Source organism: Protopterus annectens, chromosome 1.part1 (assembly GCF_019279795.1).
Source record: "Protopterus annectens isolate FY-2018-M chromosome 1.part1, PAN1.0, whole genome shotgun sequence".
NCBI lineage: Eukaryota > Metazoa > Chordata > Ceratodontiformes > Protopteridae > Protopterus > Protopterus annectens.
Window position 1 is genome coordinate 1147302656 of NC_056726.1, and position 19866 is coordinate 1147322521.

A 19866-nucleotide genomic window follows, 5' to 3' on the forward strand; every position below is an offset into this window, starting at 1 on the left:
TCTGGCTAAGGACTCCACTGTATATCTATGCCAGTGGGGAGCCTTATTGGGGATCTGGAGGAAGAGCAGGAAACCAGCACTCAATTGATTGTGGTCTATGTGTGTGTACTTGTCATCATCTCAGTGAACATCCCCACTGTTGCCAGTAGTGAGGATTGAGGCTCCTTGATTACTGGTCCAGTGGAGGGTCATCACATTTGGTTGGCAGTAGTGGGATCACCACATCACATATTAGGATTCAGTGGTGTGGATATTGAACTCCTGTAGCCTGTAAACTGTGGTCACTAAAGAAGGCTTTTCTACTCTCAAGCAGTGACACAGTAAACATTCAGAGTTCCATAAGACAATAGTTTAATCTATTTATTTTTTGTTAACTTAGTTAGTCAGTGAGAGCAGGCAAGGATGTCAGCAGAGGATTATGGCAAGCTGACAAGGAGCCAGTTGGCTGAGATGTGCTAAGCCAAAGGACCGGTTCCTGTCAACCTGGCTAAAGTGAAAATGATTGCAGCCTCATTCACAGCTACATCAGAGACCAGCAAACAGGAAGACAGCCAGACTGACCTTGGGAATGTACAACTTTCAGGAAATGGACAGTTCAACTTGGGAACGTACAACTCTCAGAAAATGGACAGTTCAACTTTGCCTCAAGAGACTTAAAAATCCATCTGAAGTTAAAAAGACTTTAACTGGAGGCCAAACATTTGGAAATAGAATCATCAGAGACTGCAGTGTTTAAAGGCTGAAGAAAATGAGAAACTGTAATGTTTAGAAGCTGAAGAAAATGAGAAAGCATGGTGTTCAGAGTCTGAAGAAAAGGTGAAATAGAAACAAATGGAATTAGAATCAACAGAGAGACTAAGACATCTGGAAACTGAAGAAAATGAGCACCAGAAGCAACACAAAAAAGAAATGGTGACTCTTCGCCAGGGTCATGGAGGTAATGGGAAAGGTAGTAATAAAACCCCAGTAGCAATAAAGGTCCATACATTTCTTCCACAATTTACAGACAGTGAAAATTTTGATAGTTTTAGTCATATGTTTGAAATGGTTTGTAAACAGTATAATGTTGGCCAAGTGCTCTGGGTATGGTTCCTGACCCCTTATTCCATGGTAAAGCTGTAACTGCTGTTTTTAAATTGTCTGTTGCTGATTACTTAAATTATAATACAGTTAAAATTATTTATTGGAATGTTTTAAGTTAACACCTGAAGCTTATAGGAAAAAGTTCCATGAGCATAGATGCAAGGCAGATGAAAGTGTGTGTGAATATATTGCTGAACTAAGCATTTATTTTCATAGGTGGGTGTAAAGTCGTCACTTTTGAAGGGCTTGCAGACCTTTTGGTGAGGGAACAAGCCCTTAGCACTTTGCCTGATGACATGAAAATCTGGTTGGCAGATAGGGTATGCAATACTAGAGATGTGTTAGGGAAAAAAGAGACCTATACCTAGCAAGCAGGCATCACTGCACAGAAAAGGGGTACCCAGTGCTGCACATGGGTATACGGGAGCCCATGGTGGGCAGCCTAAACCTCCTCAACAGAGTATACCCAGTAGCAGAGGAAGCCACTAGTCCAGGTACACAGCCAGGACCAAGGATTAAATGTTTTAAATGTAACCAGTGGTGACATGAAACATATAGATGTCCACAGAAGCAAGGTGGGGAACAAGAAAGTAGGGTAGCCAGCAAGTTAGAATGACAGAATGCCAACAGTAAGTTGTTTGGCGACAACAAGGGTACCAAACTACAAACTACCACAAGAGGTTATATCTTATCTTAGTAGATGGGAAACAGGCCACTGCTAAGAGAGACAAAGCATCTGACCTAACCATCATGAAGCCTGCAATGGTTAAAGAGGAGCACTACTTGCTTAGGCAGTCTACTCCAGTCAGAGCTTGAACAGGGACCCCATTCCAAATACCTTTAGCTAAGGTTCACCTTGACTGGGAGGGTGGAAAAGGAAACAAGCAAGTAGGTGTGTTTGAGGATATCCCTGCAGATCTAATGATAGGGAATTATTTTGCCGAGGCGCTAGAGAAGAGAACAGAAGTGTGTTTCTTGTGTTATTGGATGTAACTACATCTGGGGTAAAAAGCTTAAAAAAAGCAACGGAGTCCTCCTTTGTGTGGTATAACAACAAGTGTTCGTGACTTTTTTGTGGTTTTGGAATTATTTTGATAATGCAGTACATTGTGTGCATGCAGTGACATGCAATCAGACTTGGAAACAGGCATGTGAGTCTGGTATCCTAGGGAGAACCCACATAAATCACACTCTTGAAGCCAGGACTGGTGAAGTGGTTTCTTCAGAAAGGGAGCTACCCTGTAGCAGTGAGACTGAAGGTCAGCCATCACTGCTGGTGGGTACTGATATTCCCTTGGGCAGAGTGACTGTAGGGGCAGAAATGAGTAGTAGTACCCAGGCTGACAGTGAGTGTCATTGATTTAGTCAAGGAATATAGTGAAGCTTAGTTTAGATAGTTGCATTTATTTATTTGAGACTTTCCTGCAATGTTGTTTTAAATATTTCCTGTGGTTTTGAACTCTGATGTCACTGTGAATATATATTTAGTATTGTCTTGTTCTTTTATTATTTATCATTAAATATATTTAAACATTTCATTGTGGCTGATCTGTGTAGAGATATTTAAGTTTTGAGAGTACTTGCATATTTATTTGGTGACACTGTGTGGGCCACTCCTAATAGCCTTGTTGGTGATCATAGGTTCATAGGTTCATAGGATGATACTAGGCCTTTGGCCCAAAGGCCCTTATAAGCCTAGCCAAGAATTTTGCCCATGTTCCCATAAAGTCAGCACCTGTTTCCCCTGTCCAGCAAGGACACAGGTAGGATCCCAGGGGTGTTTTTTTGTTTCCTATCCAGTCATTCAGGTTCCTCTTAAAGAGGGCTAGAGAGGTACTATGCTTGACATGGAGATGAAGTCTATTCCATAGATGGGGGAGTCTTTGGGACAGAAATTTATCCCACCAACAAGTTCTGTTAATGTCACAGACCAGGTTGAGGCCTAGCATGTGGGTAGCATGAGTGGAGTTTGAGTTGCACATATCCAGCAATTCCATCAAGGCTGGTTCTGAGATGGCCTTGTATGCCAGACACAGGTCACATCTGAGCAGTCTGTATGAGACTGAGTAGAGGGACAGGGAGTTTAGCCTATCAGTATAGGACAGCTGTTTGAGACAATGGATTCTCCTAGTTAGGAACCTCTGTGGTCTCTCTAGCTGCTGCATGTGTTTGGCAAGGTACATGCGGAAGGGGGCATTGTACTCAGTAATGGGTCTGATAAGGGAGGAGTACAGGAATGTTATGACCTCCTTGTTCCTGGATGAAATACCCTTACTTATGAGGTAGGCCATATACAAAGCCTTCTGTACAACAAGGCAACATGGTGGTCAAAAGTCAGGTTGCTAATCATTCTGAGTGCCCAATTCCCTTACAACTGATTGCATCCTTTGTACATTGTTATTAATGTGATAACTAGTGGAGACTCCATTTTCCTCAAAGGGAATAATGATGCATTTCTTAGCACTCAGTTTGAGGCCATGCTTCTGGCACCAGTCATTAGTTTGGGTAAGGCCCTCTTGGATGATGTTCATATCACTAGGGGAAGTTAAGGCAGCACACAGCTTGCAGTCATCTGCAAACTTGGTCAGCCACAGACCATTGGTCTTGGCTTGCACATCTGAAAAGTATATGCAAAGCTATGGAACACATCATCAAGGATATAAGGACTCTCCAAACTCTGAATCCCATACAGTTTGGTTTTGTGAGGGGTAGACCATCCCTGCACAATTTGGTTGACTTCTTTGAGTCAGTCACCAGAGCTGTGGATGAAGGCAAGGTGGTTCATACAGCCTACCTTGATCTGGCCAAGGCCTTTGATACCATTCCTCACTCAGGAATCATAGAAAAACTCACTAAACTAGGCATCAACCCCTATATCACTAGGTGGGTTGCAAACAGGTTCACAGATAGAACTCACAGTATGAAAGTAGCTGACTCCAAGTCAGACTACCGACCAGTCATGAGTGGAGTCCCACAGGGATCAGTCCTGGGTCCTCTTCTGTCTTGTATCTATTTCTTAGAAGTCCATAAAAACACAACGGGACTCTGCCTGACAAAGTTTGCAGATAATTGCAATATGGGAGCCATTATTAACTCTCAAAGTGATATTGACATCCTAGAGAAAGTCCTCACTGAGGCCAGCGACTGGTGTCAGAACCATGGCCTTAAGCTCAATACCAAAAAACGGGTCATCATCCCCATTGAGAAAAACCTGTTTCCCATGACTTACCACATTGATGGTAGTCCACTGAACACAGAAGGCATTATAAGAGATCTGGGAACACAGATTGACAGCAACCTCTCTTTTGACCACCACATTGCCACTGTGATCAGAACGTCCTTCTATGTGGCACATCTCATTACTAAGGGTTTTACATCCAGGAAGAAAGAGGTCATTGTCTCCTTCTACTCTTCCCTCATTAGGCCAATCATCGAGTACAATGCTCCATTTGGCATGTACCTCACTAGACACCTGCAACAACTGGAGAGGACGCAAAAGTACCTCACAAAGAGGATCCTAGGCCTTAAACACTTGTCCTCTATGGACAGATTCAAAAAACTCCAACTATTCTCTATCTCATATTGCCTACTTAGAGGCGATCTCGGCTTGACTTACAAAGCCATGTGTAACCCAGCTCTGTTAGAAATGCTACATCTAAAGAAATCCCAATCCCTCCAGACCGCATGCTCCAGAGACCTCAGCATCATTACCACAATCAACAGAACATGCTGGAGGGACAGGTTCATAACCCAGAGACTGCCCATGCTATGGAATAGACTTCCCATTCATGGCAAACAGAGCACCTCACTGGCCCTCTTCAGGAGAAATCTTAATGAGTGGAAGGGAAATAGAAAATTCACCACAGAGATCACTCCAGTGACTCTACTCGACAGAGGCACTGAGAACTATGGTTGGGTGTCACGATGAAAGGGTAATCCTATGAGCTAGGCTTGTAAAGGCTCCAGGGCCATTAGCCTAGTACACACCTATGAACTTATGAACCAAACAGTAGAGGCCCCAAGACCGATCCTTGGGGTATACCACTCATTACAGTCTACTACTAGAGGTGGCTTCCCCTATTTTGACTGAGTGGGTTCTATCAGTGAGCCAGTTAGCTACCCATCTGGTAACATATGGGTTGATACCTAGCTGGGAGAATTTATCTATTATGCCTGGGTTGGAATAATGTTAAAGGCTTTGGCTAGGTCAAGGTAGGAGGTGTGCACCATCTTTCCCTCTTCCATGGCTGTGGTGACTGTTTCGAAAAAGTTGACCACGTTTAACAGGCATGATCTCCTTTTAACAAAACCAGGCTGCATGGAGTCAAGCATTTTGAGGTTGCCAATGTCCTTGTTTATCAGGTCCATGATAATGCATTCTATGGCCTTGAAGATCAGGCTAGTTAGGCTGATGGGCCTATAACTGCTTTGGTCAATGGATGATCAACCTTTGTGTAGAGGGATCACAGTGGCTGTCCATCATTTGGCTGGGATGAAGCTGGTACTCAGGCTTTGGTTGAATAGTGTGCCTAATGGAGCTGAAGGCTCATGTGTGAGTTCATGTAGGATAGAGTCAGAATGTTGTCAGGTCCATAGGTTTCATAGGTTTCATAGGTAGGTACTAAGCTATTGGCCCTAGGGTCTATATAAGTCTAGCCAAAAAGGTACCCTGGCTTTCGCTACCTAAGAAAATTATTTTCCTGTGCCCCTGTCGAGCAGAGGCACAGAAGTGATCCCGGGGTGAATTTCCTATTTCCCATCTAATCATCAAGATTTTTCTTGAAGAGTGCTAATGAGGAGCTTTGCTTGCTATAGATAGGTAGTTTGTTCCAGAGTATGGGAAGTCTCTGGGACAGGAATCTATCCCTCCAGCATGTTCTGTTCATTGTGTTGACAAGGTTTAAGTCCCTAGAGCATGTAGCTCGAAGGGATTGGGATTTATTTAAGTGGAGCATGTCCAACAGATTTGGGTTTGACATAGCTTTGTATGTTAAGCAGAGATTGCCTCTGAGTAGGCGATATGCAATGGAGTAAAACTGGAGTTTTTTGAGATGGTCTGCATAGGGCATCTTTTTGAGGCTGGTAATCCTCATTGTGAGGTATTTTTGTGGCCTTTCCGGTTGTTGTAGATGTCTTGTGAGGTACATACCAAAGGGGCGTTGTACTCTATAATGGGTCTAATGAGTGATGAGTAGAGGGGAACAATTACCTCTTTTTCCCTGGATGAGAAACCTTTTGTGATGAGGTGTGCCATGTAGAATGATTTTCTGACTACTGTAGCGATGTGATTATCAAAGGAGAGACTATTATCCACCTGTGTCCCAAGGTCCCTTATCACACTTTTGGTGTTAAATAGACTACCACCTATGTGATAGTTCATGGGTACAGAGTTTTTACCAAAGGGGATGACAAAGCACTTTTTTGGCCTTGAGCTTGAGGCCATGGCTTTGACACCAGGCATCTGTCTCAGTGAGGCCCTTTTACAGGATGTCCACATTATTAGGAGTTTCAATTATGGCTCCTAGTTTGCAGTCATCTGAGAACTTCATTAGCCAAAGACCTTCTGTGTTAGCCTGTACTTCAGAGAAGTAGATACCAAACAGGAGAGGACCCAGGACTGAACCTGTGGTACTCCACTTGTCACTGGTCTGACGTCAGATTTGGAGTCTGCTACTTTCACAGTGGGGGTTCAGTCAGTGAGCAACCCATCTTGTGCTATAGGGATTTATACCTAGTTTAGTGAGTTTATCTATAATTCCAGAGTAGGGGATGGTGTCAAAAGCCTTGGCAAGATCTAGGTAGGCTGTGTGAACCACCTTACCCTCGTCTATGGCTTTGGTGACTGCTTCAAAGAAGTCTGTCAGGTTTAGGAGACATGATCTGTCTTTCACAAACCCAAACTGGGTAGGGTCCAGAGTTTGGAGATTACCAATGCCTTTGTTTATAAGTTCCATGATGATATGTTCCATGGCTTTGCAGACCAGGATCTTCAGGCTAATGGGGCTGTAGTTCCCAGGATCCATGATGGCTCCCCCTTTGTGGAGTGGGATAACCACTGCTGTGCAGCATTCAGTGGGCACAATGCCTGAGGTGAGGCTATGATTGAATATGGTACTTAGGTGGCATGCCAGTTCGTTCTGTAGTTCATGTGGAATGCAGCCTGAGATGTTATCGGGTCACATGGATGCTGTTTTCTTAGCTTTGGAGAGTGTGTTTTTTACCTGTCCAATGGATACTGTATATTTTGCTTTTGAGAGGGCATTAAACATCTGCTTCCTGGTGATGAGGGGAGGGGGGGCAGGTGCTGAGGATGTCCTAATTTACTAATGGGGGGGACAGTGGAGTGAAGCTTTCACTGAACCTGTCTCCCAGCAGGTTGGCTATATCTATAGCATTTGTGTATGTGGTGTTATTGACCACCAGTTTAGAGCAGATTTGAGTGTTACCTTTCAGATTGCAGACGTATGTGAAGAAAGCCTTGTGATTGTCTTTACCGATTTGGACTTGAAGTTAGCCTTACAGGATTTCACCAGTGACCTTATTTGCTTGTTCAGACAAAGGAGAGATTGCCTCCAACATGGCACCTGCTCATTCTTGGTCCCGGACAGTAATTTTTTCCTTTCATTGTAGAGTTTGTTTATTACTGATGTCTACCAGACAGGTTTACTCTTCCTTGAGGAAGATGATTTGGTCCTGTCAGGTATTGCTGAGTCCATATATCTATGTAGGTCCTAATATATATATTTTTTGCTGTAGGTTTGGACATTAGTGCCAGTTCCTACTGAAGGGACAGTGGCTTAGGATATGCTTATACCTGCTCTCAGGAAATTGTAGTCAGCTTTGGAAAAGTTTTTTTTTGTTTGACCCTGATGGGAGGGGGGTCAGGGAAAATGGTGACTTCGAAGGTGATCATGTTATGGTCAGATCTTATCAAGGAGGATGACACTGTAGCGGTGCTACAGGGTGGCTACTCATGTTGGTTAGTACCAGGTCCAGGATATTTTCACCTCTCATAAGGTGTCAACCAGCTGATCAAATGCATTGGCATTGATAAAGTCAAGGAATATCTGGGCATTCATGTTTGGCTAGATTAGGTCTTCCACTCTATGGTTGGGTAGTTAAAGTCATCGAGGATTAGGATAGAGGGCTGAATCTTGATGGAGTCACGTAATTCCAGATAGGTTGAGTGGGCATCTTAGTTGGGTGTCTGTAGTTAGCTATGATTTCAATAGGTGTTTTGTCAATAGTTAACTGCACTTGGAGTGTCTCGTGTGCATCAAACCATATGACCAGCCTGGATGTGTGTATGTCTTTGATAAATATTGAAACTCCACCTCCTTTGGCTTTTGTAGCCCCCCATGTGGGGTCTAAAAGTATGGTAGGATGAGTAACCTGGTAAGGTTGGGGTGCTCTCCACAGCTTTGAATCAGGTTTTGGTGACTGCACAAATGTCAGCATTCTCCAGGGCAAGAAATGCTTGCAATGAGTGCAGCTTCATGGTAAGACTCCTAGCGTTTAGCAGCATGACCTTTAAATTTCGATTAGAAGAATTTTTCATGTTGGTAATTTTGTTCTCATGAATTTGCCTAAAAAAGGCACTATGGGGGAGGCAAGACCCTTTGCCAGAAGCCTGAAGCCCAGGGGCAACAGATGAAGGCCATATCTGGCAAAGCAGTGTGGTCTGTCAATCAAGTCCTCCCAGGCTGTCAGGTACTGGATCCCCTTGGAATGACACCAGGAACTAAGCCAATTGTTAAAGTCAATCATTTTCTGTTTATATTGTTGCATCATTCTGGGTGATGGTAGGATGCTGCTTAAGGCTAGGGACATACCTGCCTGGGACACATATTCAGTGAGCTCAATCATGTCTCTCTTCATATAGTCCAGAGATGTACATCTCAAGTTATTCACACCAATATGGACTATGACAGAGTCATAACAGTACCTGTTGTTGAGAGACCTGAGTGCATGTGTAATATAGCAGATTCTAGCACCTGACAAGCAACTTACCACAACTTTCTCTTTGTGTAGCCTGGTGAGAGGCACAGCTGTGTGTCTCATGATAGAGTCTCCTATGAGCAGTATGTTGGATTTGTAGCTGGGCCTTAGAGGATGTGAGACACAGGCATGTGTACTATGTGTGATGCTTGGTGCTGTGGGTTGTGATGTGTGTGTTTGTGTTTGCTTCAGAGGTCTCTTTTGTTTAGGTATGTTTTTGTTGAGAACTGCCACATATGTAGGAGTGTGTTGTACAGGTGTGGGTGGTATTAGAGGTGTGGTGTTTGTAGTGTTTGTGCAGACAACCTTCTCAGTGCCAGGTGTACTTGCTTGTGACTGAGACAGCAATGATTCTAGGTTGTTAATGCAATTGTATCTCTAACATATTGTGTTTCTAGGTGATGGTAGTAGACGGTTGCCTGTGTACATTAGGCATTTGCTACACTGTCTGAGGATGCCCATATCAACAAGACTAGCAGGAGAAATCACGGGAAATTGTCCATCCATGTTTGTCAGAATCTGTGGAAGAGAGGTCAGGGATAGTAGAGTGGGTACTATCTGAGGAGAGTACCTATAGGTGTGAGTTGGCAGGATAAAATTAATACAGTAGCTGCAAGCGTGGGCCTCACTTACACAGGAGTGATGGTAAGGGAAAAAATGCAGCTGAGATACCTTTCAAATGGTTAAAACAGTGCAGCAGTGGTGCATGAGGATGTGCAAACAAGCACAAACCCATGCAAGCATGGGATTTAAATACCATAAAACAAAAGTAAAATAGAAACACTTGAATTAATCAATAAGCCCTTGCCCCTGATCTTTTAGCTAAACACCCTATGCCAGACCAGTTCCAACCATTTCACTTACTCCCACTAAGTGCAGTCAGGCCCTGGTCAACACAAGATGGTGTGACAGGAAACACAGGAATCACACAAACAGATTTGGACACAGCAAAACCTGTAACGAGACTATGCTAAAGATATTTAAACTCTGTTTAGGTTGATTTAATACAAGAAAACAGATACACACAAATATAAACAGCAGGAAACAAGAGCAAACTGATTTAAACAAATTAACCTGTTAACCAAAAAAGCTCAAAACTGAGTCCTGTTCCAGCAACCTTCAATCGGACATGCTCTAACTGCACACACCTGCCATTAGGGTGCAGATGGAACCTTCTCCAAAAATATGGCCTGGATTAGTGCTCGTTATACAAACAGAGCTAGATTCAGCAGTTCTGAATCTAGTTTAAGGTACAGCAAACAAGGTGCAACAATTTCAGAAAGAAACAGTTCAAATAAGCAGGCACAATAAGCCTTCAAACAGCAATTCCCAGCTCAGAAGGGCAGAATCTACCCTCTCCTCCCACAAGAGTGTAGACCATAAACCTTCTTAGTGTAAAATAACTGGCCTGAGGCCCATGTGCTTAAACCAAAACTAAGGCACTTTTTGGATAACAGACATTCCCAACTTAGAAGGATGTAAGCTACCTCTTCTGCCACAAGAGTATAGACCACAAGCCGTCCTAATGTAGAACAACTGGCCTGAAGCCCAAGTGCTTAAACCAAAAGGATTAGAATAACAAACTACCATTTGTATTAGTATTAATATTTCACAGTAAAATTGGACACCCTTTGTTAAGGACCTTAAAGTAGTTGATAAGGGGTTCTACTGGCAGTGATAACCACCTTATCATCTGGGCAGAAGGGGGCATGGCTTGTAAGCCTGTGACAGCCTTTCCCGTGTGTGTGTGTGTGTGTGTGTGTGTGTGTGTGTGTGTGTGTGTGTGTGTGTGTGTGTGTGTGTGTGTGTGTGTGTGTGTGTGTGTGTGTGTGTGTATGTGTGTGTGTGCACAAGTGTGTGTGTATAAAACAAATCTCCAAGATTGTGTGTCAGCTACTTGGGTAGAGATACTAAGCACTGTTTGGACAGAAAGAGTGTTGGAGGACTTGGATTTGAATCCTAGCTAAGGACCCAACTCTATAGCTGTGCCAGTGGGGAGTATTACCAGGGATCTGGAGGAAGAGTGAGAAACCAGCCCCGGACTAACTGTGGTCTCTGTGTGCTCTTAAGAGGCATTGCACTTGATGCAGAGAGCTGCATCTGTAAATACTGTGTGTGTACTTGTCATCCTCCCAGTGAACATCCCCCACTGTTGCCAGTGGCGAGGATTGAGACTCCTTGATTATTGGTCCAGTGAAGGGTCCTCACACATTATGAGGAACATACCAAATATATGAAGTACAAATTTGGACATTCTGCAAATATCTTAGGTTCATAGTAGGTACTAGGCTATCGGCCCTGGGGCCTATACAAGCCCATCCAAAAAGGTACCCTGGCTTTTGCCACCCAAGAAAATTATTTTCCTGTGCCACTGTCGAGCAGAGCCACAGAGGTGATCCCCAGGGTGAATTTCCTATTTCCCATCCAATCATCAAGATTTTTCTTGAAGAGTGCTAATGAGGAGATTTGTTTGATATAAATAGGTAGTTTATTTAAGAGTATAGGAAGTCTCTGGGACAGGAATCTATCCCTCCAGCATGTTCGGTTTATTGTGGTGACAAGGTTTAGGTCCCTAGAGCGTGCAGCTCGGAGGGATTGGGATTTCTTTAAGTGGAGCATGTCCAACAGCTCTGGGTTTGACATAGCCTTGTATGTTAGGCAGAGATCACCTCTGAGTAGGCGATATGCGACGGAGTAAAGCTGGAGTTTGTTGGGACGGTCTGCTTAGGGCATCTGTTTGAGGCCGGTAATCCTCTTTGTGAGGTATTTCTGTGGCCTTTCCAGTTGTTTTAGATGTCTTGTGAGGTACATACCAAAAGGGGCATTGTAATCTATAATGGGTCTAATGAGTGATGAGTAGAGGGGAACAATGACCTCTTTTTTTCTGGATGAGAAACGTTTTGTGATGAGGTGTGCCACGTAGAAGGATTTCCTGACTACTGTGGTGATGTGATTATCAAAGGATCTGAACAGTTGAGAGGTATGATTCTGCTACCTTTACTTTTAACACTATAAACTCTAAACAAATAACCTTCACACTATTAAGACAACCAAGCTCATAACAGATGCACAGTATATTACTGATTGCATCAAGCAATCATGGATATGTGTATATATTGTACACATGTGTTCTAATTATACTGATGACAATTTTCAGTGGACTATTGTTGTCCCTGGTTTACAGGTCTTATGTTACATTGCAATATTAATGTAAACCGTAGCAGTATTGCATTGTTGTAAAGTGTGTTTTTTAAACCAACAACCTCTAATTACTCTGTTATACAGGACTGTTGTTTTATCTGATACACTAATTCATTAATTATTTTCATTTACAATTGACAAATACATACCCAATGTGATACAAGTGTTTTAACAGAATAAGCTGCATTTACTCTTAATGCTACAATAACTGTACTGTTTGGATGTGGACATACCACTTAGATCTCGCATCCCTACCAATCTTGTTTCATAAGTTTGCCAGTTCAGTGATCTATCTCCATTAGCTGTGGAAAAAGCAGAACACAACAGAATGCCATTAATAATACCAATCCTGAACACATTCAGCTGCTAACTCTTACAAGTAGTGCCTGTTAGTGATACTTACACACCTGTGGAGTGCTGCCAGTCTGACATTCCTCAATCCAATGTTTGAGGGTATCCCTCTTCCTCATCCTGAGGTCTCTGTACTGCTTTCTACACTGTTCTCTAGTGCAGGAGATACTGGTAGCAGTGGACAAATCCCAGGCCAAAGTATTCCATTCATCTGATTTGTAATTGGATCCATGATAGTGCTCCTGCAACAGCCAGGGACCATAATCATTCACTAGGAGTCCAGCAAACACTCTGGACTCCTGCACACCCCACCTTTGTGACCGAATTCTCAAAACCTGTCCACAAACACCAGCCATGTCTAATGCAGATGAAGAACCATCTATAATGATATTTCCTCCCAACTACAATTATCACAGATACTGAGAGTGTGCACTTTTGGATTTTTGCAACGTTTGAAAATGGTGCTCATTGCTTACCATTGCACAAATATAGGCAACATGTTTGCGAGTGGTAACCAATACAGAGATAGTAACCAATATAGACATTAGTATGTAAGTACATAACTGACACAGTATTAGCATGTCAGCCATCAGGAAAAATAATATGATATAATAAATACTAGGTCAGCTGCTATAATTGAGAGTGACTACAATATGAAATGGGGCACCACTAAAAAAAGAATGGAGTTTGCTGTATTTGAATTATACACCTCATATATGGTAGTCCAACACTTACAGCTGTTGCCACAATACCTGTTTAATTTCATTGCTATCTAATACAAGGTCACAACAGTAAAATAAAGGGTGCAGTCCTTGCAGTCAAACCCAGGATCATGTGGACTTCAGCCCGACATTTAACATCTGCAGCCACAGCAGAGGTTATGTGATCATCTCCTAGATTAGGATTCATTTTGAGGTTCATGTTGTTAAATGCAGCACAGTATCACTTAGCAGGTTTGTGCCAAGTGCAATTACATTAATTGAACGCATCCAATGTGTATTTTTAGATATCTGAGTCCTGTCTGCTACCTGGGTCATCCAATTATCCAGTTTGTGTACTGCCGCTGTGCATGCAAATCAGCTCAGCATAGGTGAAGCCATTTGTGCTAAGCACACCACAAAAACAGTGGCACCAAAAATTAAGAGAAAACAACAAGTAATAACAGGCAGAAACAGAAATCAGTGTATGACAGATACAGTACAATGTGTTCATACCTACTGAGTATGCCTACATAGGTCTGGAATCTAAACTACCATCCAATGCACATTCAAAACACAGGATGGATGCCTTAACCCTGTTTTCCATACAAACACCTTTGTAGCAAGCAACAACACCCATTCAGCACACAAACAACTTAAACAGAATGTGCAGTTATAGTAAAACATTAAGTTAGTTACACATTTAGTGAAATGTTTATCTTTGAAAATACTGCACTTAGTATGATTGTGGCTTGCAAATATACAACACCATCTTACCTTTCTGTGTTCCTTGGTCATGCAGCAGTTATCTGACCAGTACTCTGGAACATACAGTGTGTAAAGCATTCTCTATCATTGCACTTACAATGTCAAAGGATATTAATTGGGAATAATATGGTATGCAGCTGCCAACTAAGGAAAGCCAAGTTGGATGTCACAAACAAGCATTGCCTGTCCCTTTGGGGACAGGGAGCAAATGTATGTTCTTGCTTTGGCACTAAAAAGACTGTGTTGATTTGTTTACTCTGCCTGTTTGGCATTATACCAGTTGTCTGATTTAGTTAGGGCTGAGAAGTCAGAAACCGCAATGTGTATCCTTACTGTTGAACTTTTCTCTGTAATGCTTTCCAAGTACAAATGTGTGGTGAAGTGTGAGGAGAGTTTTAAACACCTAGGTGGTGAGTCAGTGTGCTATGGCTTTTCTACTAGCCAATTCAAGGACATACTGAGCATGCCTATATCTGCCTACAACCACACCAGATGCTGGTTGCACCTATTACTCATCATTGGTGAGTGTGTGTGTGCATGTGTGTGTGTGTGTGTGTGTGTGTGTGTGTGTGTGTGTGTGTGTGTGTGTGTGTGTGTGGGCGCATGCATGCATTTCTGATGGTCTTCATCAGCTATGACTTCAGGGCATAGCATGCATCCATCCCTAAATGACCCTGTGAGATATCCCCCATAGCACACATCTGGTGCAGTTGGAACATGTTACATACGGGAGTTGTGTTAACTGCCAGGGTTGCCATCACACATGTTCCAGATGATTCCCATGCCATTACGCATAACTTGGCAGTTGTTCAAGTGGCAGTCCTTATGGTTAATGTAGACCCTACCCAGCTCCTCAGGTGTTGTTTTCATGTATACCTGACAGTGACGCATGACACACATTACTTCAGGGTAGTGTGATACATTGTACAATTATAGCATTCTTGTGGCTGTCTCTGCAAAACTATGGATAAAATATATGTGCATTCTAGCATGTTATAGCATAACATGCAGGAATGTTTGGGTAATCCAGGATGCTGATGCTTATGACACACCAAACATGTCCTCTGGTAGTCTGTTAAAAGCACCTGTCACTAAGAGTTTTAGTTCAACGCATACCTATTTTTTCACTGTGATTGGTTCCCTCCATTTGGCTCTGACTCTGAGTCAAGGCTGCCAGAGGTCGCACAGTTCCTGTACTGTGTCCTTGGCCTGTAAAATCTTCAACTTCTCTGTCTATGGCTATTGGCAGAAGCAATAGCATTGGCTTCAGCCTGTAGTACAGACAAATGTATTAAAAAAACAGTAGCTACTAATAATCTGTCTGTGGTTACTTTGTGCCTGTACTCCACTGTTTTCCCAATATGCATAAACACAAGCATGGAGTCCACATGTGTGTTTTACATCTTGTTGACTAGTTCCTCAAGACTGGTTGAGTCGCATGCAATTCCGCTGCTTATGCTGTTTAGCATCTCTGAAGCACAGAGTAAGACAGATGCAATCCATTATAAAAAAGCAAAAGTTAGGCAAACTGATGTGGATAAGTGTTAGTACATTATTTAACTTCAGGACACGTTTATTTTTAAACAGTATATCTCTATAGTGGAGTATATCTCCAGCAGATAGTATCCATTTTGTTACCTACATAATGCATATGCTGAAATGTAGTTAAGAATAATGTGTAGTGAATCTTGTATGCATTTTTTGGAACCATAATCATAGTATGGCCTTATGTTTCAAGCCATTTCAAATTTACAAAGGATGTAAGTAGGCTAAAATTATAATGCTGTATAATAACTGTACACATGTTTCCCAGAAAGTTCTTTTGACAGCACTTTTAGCATTTCACAGTTGTTTGGTTAGCACAATTGGTCCTTAACGTGTTATTTTGTTTGGGGGAGCAAATGTGAGTTTTTGTTATGACACAAACTAGGATGGACTGTTATTTTGGGTGGGTGAGCATAGCTGAGTAGCTGATATGGCCCAAACAAGGATATGTTTCTTTTGTTACTCTCCTTGTTTTGTATCCACCCCGATTTGTTTTTGACCCCTGTTGAATCTTTTATGCCTGCCAAGTGAAGAATACCGACAACCTTCCTTTACTACTTTATCTGCAAACAACTTAGGTGTACTTATGTAATCATTATACGTTTTATGAGTTTTTATCTTTCAAGACCCAAAATGTCTGTTTGACTTAGGTCCCCAGTTATTGAGGTAAACAATGACATCATCATAGAGGCCTTACATCATCAGGCAGTACTGCTGTCCAGAGTGTGGGCCAATATGGCTCAGCATACAGCCCCGTGGGATGAATTAGTCTGAAACTTAAATAATATTGGACAACACAGTCACACTTATGAGCAGGTGTGTCACAGAGCCACTGATATGATAACAGCTGCAAGGAGGCATGCAGCTACAGTGGCACGTGATCATTATTTATTTTATTTATTTCCAGTTTGATTACTGGGGAAGTCCACTGGGCCCAGAGAGCTCATTTTCAGTGGGGGCCCAGGGAGAAAAGCTCCAAGAAACAGATTACAGCAAAGATAGCAGTCCAATAAAAATAAAAATACAAGTGCAAATACATATAAAAATACATATCAAATAATACAAGGTGTGAGCAATATTGCCTATAGTGGAAAAATATCATGCAGATACATTTTAACAAATTCACACAGTTAAACTCAAAAGTCAAAAGCTATTTACAATATTTACAGAGTGTGAGAGATCATATGGGAATTAGCTATAAAAGGTTATAGCTAGTTATAAGGTGCTTAGGAACTCAGGAGGATACTCTCCCAGGGGTTTTTGTTAAACAGTTCTAGGTAGGGAGAATGCAGTTACATTTCCATTTTGAGGAGAGGTAGGTGTAAAGCTGAGTTTTGAAATTGTTTTTGTTTGACATTGTCCTTAGTGTGGAAGGGAAAGAGTTCCATATCTTACTTAAGGAGAAGGAGAGAAGAAGTTGTCCAGCAGGACGTTTAGGTTTGTGGACAGTAATTAAGTTTTGGTGTTCAGATCTGAGAGTTCTATTTGGGATGTATGGGAGAAGGATGTTAGTTAGACCAGGGCATTTGGTTGGATTAAATATTAGTCTATGTGCTGTAGTGAGCTGCAGGAAGTCCAGGTAATTCGTGAATTCTAACCAGTTGAAGGATTGGAGGGTAACACAGTGATGAGTAGAATGTTTTGCTTTGGTAGCAAATTTAGAAATTTTGTTATAGCAACTTTCAAGTTTGGAAGTGATGGAAGAGGACAGGTTAGTTAGTAGCTAGGCACCGTACAGAAGGGAGGGAAAGAGGTGAGAGGAGGCCAGAGTATGCCTGGTAGAAGTAGAGAAGAAGTGGTTGTTCCTGTATAGCATACCTAGTTTTTGGTGGGTTTTCTTTATATTTTGCTGAATATGGATGTTGAACTTGAGATGTTCGTCTATAGTTACACCGAGTAGTTTGGCAAAGGGAACAACTTTGATCGAAGAGTTACTTTGGCTAAGGGCTTGGAAGGAGTTTTTATCAAAAGAGAAAGATTTTGAGGGTGTGAATAGTAGTAGTATTTGATAGAAAGGTGATTTTGGTGCATTCAGATCTCAGTAGTTGAGAAGGCAGTCTGAGTTTTAGATAGGAGTTCAGGGACGTTAGAGGCAGAGCAGAAAAGTGTAGAGTCATCTGCATATTGGATGAATTTGGCATTAGGAAAGCAGAGTTAAAGTTATTGATAAAGTTATTAAACAGCATTGGTCTGAGGATGGACCCCTGTGGTACTCTGATAGGGGTGGGTAAGAAAGGTGAGGTGCCTTTTTTCCATTTCACAGCCTGAGACCTAACTGACAGATTGCTTGAGAACCAAGAAAGAGTGTTTTGGGAGAGATTTAAGTTTGAGAGGTGACATAGAAGGTGCTTATGGGAAACAGTATTGAATGCTTTAAAGAGATCTAGGAGCACTGTGGATACTAAGTTCCCAGAATCTCAGGCTTGATTGACAATTTCTAAGAATGAGAGTAGAGCTGTTATGGTGCTATGTCTTGGTCAGAATCTATGTTGGGTAGGGATAAGAAGTTGTTTTTTTAGTCAGAAAAGGAATAAGTTGTAGGTAGATGCATTTTTCAAGGATTTTGGAGATTGGATAGAGAAGATCTATAGGGCAGAAGTTTGAAATGTTAGCATTTTTGCCTCCCTTGTGGAGAGAAAGAATAAAGGTGGAACATAAGAGTTTAGGGACATAGGATTCATTTATGGATCTATTAATTAGGATACTAATTGGGAGAGCTATACCATTGGCAGCAGACTTCAGAAAGGAAGAGGGAATGTTGTCAGGTGCATTGGAGCAGGGTTTAAGTTTGGAAAGAAATCTTTTTATGTAGTTAGTGGAGACAGGTTTAAGCTCAAACATAGGGGGAAATTATTTGGGGACTTAAATGAGGTGGATGTGGAGAGATGGGTCATTGTTGGGAAAATTTTTGTTAGGTCAGATACTGACTCTATAAAGAAAGAGTTGAATAGTGAGGCTAATTCAAGGTCAGATTTATTTGGGTCTGGACAGGGGTTATTTTTGGAGCCTGGGTTGAGGAGTGGGTTTATGGAGTTCAAAAAAAGCCTAGAGTTTTGGGGTTGGTTGGACTGGAGCTTAGTGTAGTAGGATTTTTTGTCTTTGAAGATTTGTTTTTTTTTTTGCAAAGTTACAGAGCTGTGTATATTGGAGAAGGGTTTTGGGAAGTTTATTCTTTTGGTAAAGCTTCTAGGATTTGCCTCTTTGATGCATAATTTGCTTTGTTTCTTTGGTTAGCCAAGGGGCAGTTATAGTTTTTATTCTTTTTTTCTTGGTTGAAGCTAGGGAATTTAGAGCATCTAGGAAAGTAGAATTAAAGTGGTCTATGGCTTTATTGAGAGGAAGGGTTTTTAGAATGTTCCAATTCATTTGTTTGAGATAGTTAGAGAAAGTTTTGGGGTCAAATTTACTAAGGTTGTGGGTCTGAATATCTTGATGTTGGTGTGGATGGGAGGTGGTTGTATGGTAAATGAAAGCTGGGTGGTGGTCACTAATAGAGTCAGGGATGGTGCCAGAGTTGGTAATTTTATTTAGATGGGTGGCTAAGATCCAGTCAAGAGTGGATCCTGGGGGATTTGTTTTATTGGTTCTGGTGATGGAGTGGGTTATTTGAGTAAAGTTAAAGAGGTTAATGAACAGGGAGGGTATAGGACTGTTGATTTTATTCCAGTCAATGTTTACATTGCCTAGTATGTAAGTTTCAAGGTTAATTTCACCTGAGGCCCATTAGAGTATGTCTTCAAGGGTTGAGACATTATTTCTGGGGGGGATATAAATGGCGATGATACAGAGACTTTTGTGATTATTAATTTTTAATAGACTGACTGTTAGTTCTCCATGGCTGAATTTAGGAATGGGGTTTGGTAGAGGAATTAAGGTAAGTAGACTGGAATAGATTAATGCAATGCCTCCGAGCACTGCTGGTAATATCTGTTAGAGCAAGAAATCTGGACAAAACCATAATAAAAGTGGGACAAAGCCCAAAAATAGCGACTATTTTAAAACATTGTTGATAGAATAACAGTTTTTGCATTGCCATAAATTTTCTGAAGGGTATGAAGCCTGAAACTCAAACGTCTGTCATTATTTTCTAACTTATATCTTAAATTATTTGCCACCAATTTGCCAGAAATCCACAATTTTATGAAAAATGGACCAAAAATATCAGTCAAAAATCTGGACATTGTGCAAAAAATCTGTATAGTTGAAAGGTATGCGTGGGCAT